Source organism: Lichenostomus cassidix, chromosome 2 (genome assembly GCF_008360975.1).
Source record: "Lichenostomus cassidix isolate B80296 chromosome 2, HeHo_3.0, whole genome shotgun sequence".
Taxonomy (NCBI): domain Eukaryota; kingdom Metazoa; phylum Chordata; class Aves; order Passeriformes; family Meliphagidae; genus Lichenostomus; species Lichenostomus cassidix.
Window position 1 is genome coordinate 18,626,180 of NC_139482.1, and position 7,820 is coordinate 18,633,999.

The window sequence follows — 7,820 nt, forward strand, 5'->3', positions numbered from 1 at the left end:
TTATGTCTAGTCAGGGGTACAAAACGAGAAGAGTATAAATTATTCCTGACATCTTGATTCTCAACAGGATTCTGTTGCATGCAGGAAAGCTATGCAATATCTTTAGTTTATTACAAGCTATGTGACCTGTGTGTGTGGTTATGAAATGAAGTGTTGACAAATGCTTTCCTCTAAGCAGAAACAGTGCTGTCAGTCTGGAAATGTGGAATTGCTGTGCTTTAGCTAGCACTAACTCTTGGGCTCTGTTCCGTCATTTTGAGGTGTTGGCTGTAATGTACAAAGTGCAACTTTAAAGAGAGATGCTTTTGTCAGGCTTAGGACTAGGGCACTGGAAATAGTGTGCATGGCTGAGGATAAGGAAAAGGGGCAAGAAAGGCAGGGGAGACTGGTTATGGCTTTGTTTTTCTTTCAGAGCCTTTGTGCTGCTAGGGAAAAGGAGTGGTATCCCAAGACAGAAACCAGTTAAATAGAAAAACTAAAAGCATCAGGACTCTATTGTACATGAACACAAGGAGAAATGCTGCAAATGCATCACTGTGTGTAAAATGAGGAGAAGCCAGATTCTCAGTGGTGTAAGTCTACGCAGCCCTGGGCGAATCAATGAATAAATACTGAAGGAACAAAGTGAGGGAGGAAGGTGCCTGGTTGCACTGCATACGCTCAGAATTGAGCAGGGAAGATTCTGCTGCTGCATGTCATGTAGACATTAAAAACAATTGATCAATATTTAGGTTGAAGTTTTATTTCCTGTGGATTAGGTCTTCAGTCCTTGGTATTGTCTCAGGCGGCTCAGCTTAATATCCAGCTGGGTCTGTGCTGTCCCAGCACTAACAGGCCCTGGAGAGGATAAATGAATTTTTTTTCAACTCCAAGAGCAGCCTGGTACTCTGTTACACACACTTCCCAACCCCTTTTTTTTCCTGCAGATTTTGAAGTCTCTATGGAAGCTCCCTAGTACCTTGCTCCTGAGCAAAGCTCTAAACTGAGCTCTGGGACAAGGCATACCTCATTCATTAGTCATGAGCTATATTTGCATAGCAGAGTATTCTAAAATTCTCTTGGAATACCAAGGAACAGGCAATCACTATTACCCTGGGGTCAGAGAGAAATTTCCTCTCAAGGGTATGTCATTCTATGTTTGTCTTGTATTTTCCTCCAAAGCAGGTGGTGAAGCATTGTTAAAGCAGGATATCAGATTAGACAGCCCAGGGCAATATGTGCTCCTTTGTTCTCCTTTCTGCCTCTGAGGCAGCTGGAGGTGGAGTACCTGTTGAGAGTCCAGGAAAAAAGTCTGTAGCACATAGAATATTACTTTTCACAGTAGTAGGGTTCCTTATGTCTGTTGCACACCAGTCTCAAATTCTTTAGTGAAAAGTGCTGTGAGAGTTTGTGGTGCAAAGTGACCACCTAAAACAGACTTTAAAGCTCTGTGACATTATGCTTGTCAATGTTTGTGCATTGCAATGTGCAGGGAAGAGTGCCACATGTACAAAAACAGTTGAGACAGAACATGTGAGAAAGGGGGGATACTGTTTTGATAGGAAGAGGACAGACATCATGGTCTCCCAGGTGGGAAGGGGAAGGGTGGGCAGTAAGAGTACACTGTGCTTCTGCAAAAAGTTTAATATTCAGGCTTTCATCTTCATGTATGTCTGAACATGTGGATGGTCTTCCAGCCAAATACATCAACTTTCCATCTGTCAGAACTTGTGTGGCCTTCCTCAAAGAGGCCAGTGCTGGGCTGCTGAAGCCATGTCACTGGGGTCCTGAACAGAACAAGGCCATCAGATCTGAGGCCACACGCAGATTTTGTCCAGAATTCCCTCCAGAGTACAAAACTGCATTACTGAGCCTTAATTCTATTTTCACTTATCATCTCCAGCTGTTTCAGCCTGAAGTACTAGTTCTTTTATTAGTAACAGCTGTACCAAATTTCAGAGGCAATGCTCTTGTTAATTTTGCCTGAAGCAGATTCTGAATGTCTTGAAATATCCCTAATCTAATTGCACGTTTAATATTCAACAGCAAAAGTGAAGACCAGAGTCATACCCAAATACAGAAAAAGGAGAAAATATTATTAAGTGAGTAGGCTACCTTTAGCTTTTATCTTTCTGCTACTATATTTGTTTTGGAGTTTATGAACATAATAAATTTCAGGGACTAAGTGGAGTCTATTCAGTCTATTAAGGCTCATTTTCTTTTAATACTCTAATCCCCTCGGGATACTATTTGCCCTAATTGTTTCTTGAATGATCCTCCAATGTTTAAGCTTCAGCCTCTGACTCATAAGCTATTCTGCATACACTTGTGGCTCTGTGCAAAGAAAAATGGGACACACGACATCTGTTTCAAATTTGTTTTTCTTTACTTTGCAATTATGCCCCTTGTCCTCTTATCTGTCTCCCAGAAAAAAAAGGGTAAGCGCATTTGACATTAATGGTACTGTTTAAGATTTTATATACCAAACTGAAATCTCTTCAGACTGCTTTTTTATAGTCTATAAATTCAGATTTTATGGTCTCTTCTCATATTTTTTTGTCCTCATATCAATAGGGCTGCTCTTCTTCTGAACTTCACAAACATTACAAACATTAGGCATGCCCATGAGGCTCTCTGGGCCAGAAAGAGATTGCATTGAAGGGAGGGTACAGCCAGGCTACACTTTTTCCATTTGCAACTGGTTTTGACTTGTGACTTAAATTCCATGTGTATTTTCACATTCTTTTTTTCTTTTTAATATTTTAATGTTAAAATTATTTTGCATTATTTGCATTAATCTCATTCACAAGGAAATCTATATTTTTAGACCTATTATTCTCAATATTATAATTTTATTTCTGTAGAAGTCTTACTGTAAAGTGACAAAAGATCTTTCAAAACAGTCCAGCCTATGATCCTGGTAAAGCAGCTTATTTCTCTGCATTTTCTAAGTGTTTTGCCCAGCCTGGTTTAAAGAGTCTTCAAGTTCTGTGATTGTGCTTGGCAACTATTTTAGTCTTACAGAATTTAATTTCAGGAAGGATATTTGTCTGACATTCAGTCTGAGTTTCCTGTTCTTACCTTCATGTCATTGCTGATATGTGTATTTTCATGTATTGTAAAGTATGATGCACAACCCACAGCAAGAGCCCTTTCCCTTGCCTTTAATCCTGTGCTCAGCCAAGCTGCATGCACTGAGTTCTTTTAATTTCTGTCTAATTCAGCCCCACTGTGCCCTGAGCATTCCTGCTTCTGCTCTCTGAGCTTCCCCCAGGTGCCCCTGGAGGTGGCTGAGCACTCCCAACAGAACCTGTCCTGCAGTTGTGCCACCTGTCAGTGAAAAAGGCAACGGAACCATCACAATTTACGCTAACTATAGATTTGCTCCCATGACTAATCTCATGTATCCCTGGTATTGTATTGTAATGTGATGCTTTCTCTTAGGCACTCTAAAACTGCTCAAGTATTTTCTGAAGTTATATCTCCTTCCTTGTGAGTATGTCTTAGAAACAACACTGTGACACTCAACTTTCTGGTTAGCATTGACACTTTCCATATTTCTCATTGACATTATTTCATGTGTAAGATTAATGTCCTCTCAGCAGACATACAAGAGGATGTACTTATTTTAATGTATCTGCTTATGGGAATTTTAAAATGTATTTCTATGATTTCCAGATCTGTTCTGTGTTATTTCCTTAACACAATCAGTTTCTGATGCACTTTCCAAGTTGCTAAATGCAAGTTTTATATAATACAATGTTATGTTGTTCTACATGCTTTAAGTAAATATAATATTTATACTTTACATTTCTATATAATACTATGTGTTAACCTTTACATTTCCTTAACTTAAATTTCTTTCCTATACTAGATGATCAATAAAAAAACTGGACCTGGTTGTGAACTGTTGTTTTTATTACTGGTTTGCATTTTTTGGCGAAGAAATTTTAGATTACAGTAAGTTTTTATATTCAAGGTGCTGATTTTCATCTAGAGAAGCCTTAGACACAGTATTTACTGCAGGCAGATAGAGAATGCAAACTTTAAAATGTAATCAAGAACATTTCTAAAGTGATACAAAAATGCCTATGTTCTAGTTTGTTGGTGTTTGTTTTTTTCCTCGGAAGAAGGAAGAGAAAGGGAAAAAGCATTATGTGGTGAGTGATGGAGGAAACAGTCTTTCTGTCACTATATTTTCTTACTTGTCAATTTATATTTTCTTATTCAGGAGAGATAGAAAAATAGGAAAAAGGCAGAGGATTTGGAAAGCATATCTATTTTGTTCCTTCCTCTTTTTCTCATAAAGAAATGAGGAAAATAAGGAGAGGAAAATAAGACCAGTAAATTTTTCCTTTTTTTTTTTAATGCACTTCTTATTTTTCATATTAAAATGGGAGGATTTAAAATGTTGTTTGTTCTTACAGACAATATTTTGAGGACAGTATGGAAAACACTGATGAACTTTCAGTAGCTCCTACTGCAACCGTGTGTCAACCACTACTTAAGATCTGGGGGTATTTATGTAAAGTGCACCTGCATGTCTGGGTTGGTGCTTTCTCAGGCTCTTCTCTACTCGCCACCCTCTTTTCCTGAAATGTCTTTGTGACTGTGGATGCCTGTAATCCGTCACTGACATAGTTGCCAACAGAAGGAGATTCTGTGCCTGCTTGCACAGGGGCTGGTCAAGCACCCTGTGTCAGCCTGCAAGCCCTGCAAACAGCCAAGGATGTGCCATCCATGGAACTCACAGCAGAGAGTCAGTGGAGTGGAAAATATGGGGATGGGCTCTGGGACATTGCTTTTGCAGCCACACTCCTTAGTCTTGAATCATTCTGTTTGCTGAGTTTATGGGGAAGTCTCCCGATTCAGGTTGTGTCACTTTCTCCCTGTTGCTTTTTGCTGGCAAATGTCTCTAGTGGAGCGTATGAAACCTGATAGACTGATTGGCCTTGATGGGAATGCTCTGCTGCCTAGACACTGCTCCTGGACTTCCCAGCAACTGCAGCAGCATCCTTCAGCTGAGCACTATGCTTGGCTCTGTGTGTCTCACTCTGGAAAGCACAGGATTCAACCAAAGCTCGTGTCTCAGAATCCCCAAGCATTTTCCTTTATTACACTAGAGAAAATCGATTGTAGGAGCACAAAAATGTAGGTCATGAAGGTATGTCCTCTTTCCCTCTCCTTGAAATGAAAAATTTAGATGATTAATCTCTATGCAATCTATTCCCAGCTTTGGCTTCCAAGCAGAGACTGACAGAGAAAGTGGTACATATATTCTTTGCTCTATGTGACATGAGGCAGAAGGCAGAAAAAGAATATCTTCTATGTTCAGAACTTTAACTGACAATAACAATATTACAATGAGAGGTCTGTAAGCTCATGTGGAATAAACTATAGTGAGTAAATATGAGCAAATGCTGTGAAAGCTTTGTGAATAATGGTAAGAGCTTTTCTGGGTGTATGTACAAAGTGAATGGCAGCCCTTTGTGGAATGTATGATAGCCTGGTTATGGAGGGCTGAGGGGGAACACAGAGTGCACCTGACTGACAGGGGAAGGTCATTTGCAGACATTCCGCTGAAAATAAACTAGTGAAAGAAGACCAGATAGCTGAAAAAACCTTTTTCTCATCAAAAGGCAATGATCAAAGAAGGAAAACAGCTCGTAAGGGGAAGGGCAATATCACTGGTGGTCAATTGCTATACAAAAGAGAGGTCAACCATGACATAGTGGGGTGTTTAGTATATTAGGGCAGGATAGCTGGTGAGTGAAAGCATCTCACAGATATCCAGTATTTTATCCCAGCTGCTGTAAAGCTTAAAAACCTCCAACCCTTTGACTGCTGTTCAGTTATGCAAGGAACTTGAAACTCAAGTCTAGTCAGGAATTTTCAGACTATTCCTTGGAAATTCAATGAGACCATAAAAGTTTCTTTTCAGAAGCAGCTTTTCCAAGACACTAATGGGATTAAATGCTCAACTCCTATTGACTCTTAATGTAAGTTAGGCATCTGACTTCCCTTTATGCCTTTGAAAAACTCCTTGTTAATCTTCACAGTTTACAATTTGCCCTCTGAGACTGCTCTCTCTTAAAATAAATAGACTCTGATCCTCCTGAGAGTTTGAAGAGCTGTAGATATTCAAAAAATCCCCCTGGAGTGCAGTATATGTGGTGAGGGAGAAATCTTGCTCGTTTACCCAGGATCACTTATGCAGTTTCATGCATAAATAAGAGAGCCTAAACATCCACCACTCCAACTAATAAATGGAAGTAGAGGTGCAGAGCAAGGTTTCTCAGTCTTGTGGTGCAGTGTTGTAAGAGCAAAGCTAAATCATTCTGGTACTATACGATGCATGATTTATAAAGTCTGATATTATTTAATGGTAATACCCAGAAAGGAAATCTGCACCACATCCCACAAACTGAACACCTGTTTGACTCCTGCTTAAGGAGATGATAAGCACAGAGATGCCCTTGCCCAAATGTCACATATTATGAAAAAACACTTCCATTTGCTCTTTCCAGTCTTACAAAACCACAAAAGCTTCTATAGTTTTGAAATAAGCTGCACTACTTGAGGTAAGGCTCTGAAAGTCTCATCTGCAAATGTCTTTGCTTCTTTAATAATTCATGTGGTTTTATGTTCTCCAAGGTTTATTACTCATGACTTGATTAGTGGCCATATCACATCCTGAACTAGCATCATCCTTCTCTAAACCATAAACAGATGTGTGTGCTCCACACTGAGTAGATATTTCTCTGTTGACATTCCTAAAAAGAACAAGTGCAAGATAGAGGCAGCGCATGGAAGCAGAACAAAGAACATGGAAGCACCAACCAGGAAAAGACCTGGAAAAGTAAATGTGTATTCCCTGTGTCAATGAAATACCAGTTAAACCAAAGGTGATTTGAGCTTCTAAACTTAATGATCTCTGAAGCCAGTGAGGCAAGCTTAGATACATAATCCCTACAACGTGTGAGTGATGAAAAAAGCAGTGAAGCCACAAACATTTCAAATTCTGTCAGAGAGATTCACTGTGGTTGTCCTCAGGTTTGGCAAATCTGAACACAGATAGACCAAATTTGAGATAAGATTAAGGATGGCTTTTTTACAAAACATAATGAAACTGATAACTAAACAGAGAGAGCAGGTGCACCTTGGAGGAAAAGAGCAACATCTCTTCCTGAAGACTGCAGACACTGAGATTACCAGCAAGAAATAAATTAAAGTCCTCATATTTTATTTAAAATCAAACACTTATGTTTCGCTCTTTCAGAATTCAGAAACAGAAAATATTTTACAGTGACTGAGATTGTATCACTTACTTGACTTATGTAGACTTTTTGAGAGGAGGTGATTTAAGAGACAGTTCTCTTGTTGGTAGACCAGAACTGTCAGCCTCTCATAGCCTGAAGCTGGCACCTGAGAAGTGAGTGATTCAGTGGAAGCCAAATTAGATATGTATCTTGCTTGAATTTCCGTGGAAGTCTGAACTAAACTGATTTTGCACAATTTTGCATAAAGATTTAACACGATTCCTTAACTGTGATTATTCTTCTAGATGTAATATAAAAAAGTCCAAACCTCAGAAACACTGACCAATTTATATCATGATTTCTATTTCTGATGCGTTAGTCCAGAAGGAAGGTTTTTGTTGCATACTTCTGAAGTTATGAATCTGTCTGAGCAATCAGTACTGTTTTGTTTTCAAGCACATGTCTGAGTCCCTGGGGTGATGGTTTCTGGTTTGTCTGTCTGCTAGCCTAACAACAAAAGCAATTGTTTTCAGAAAAAGAAGGCACTGTGCATATTTAGCTATATTTAGGACAACCACAAGG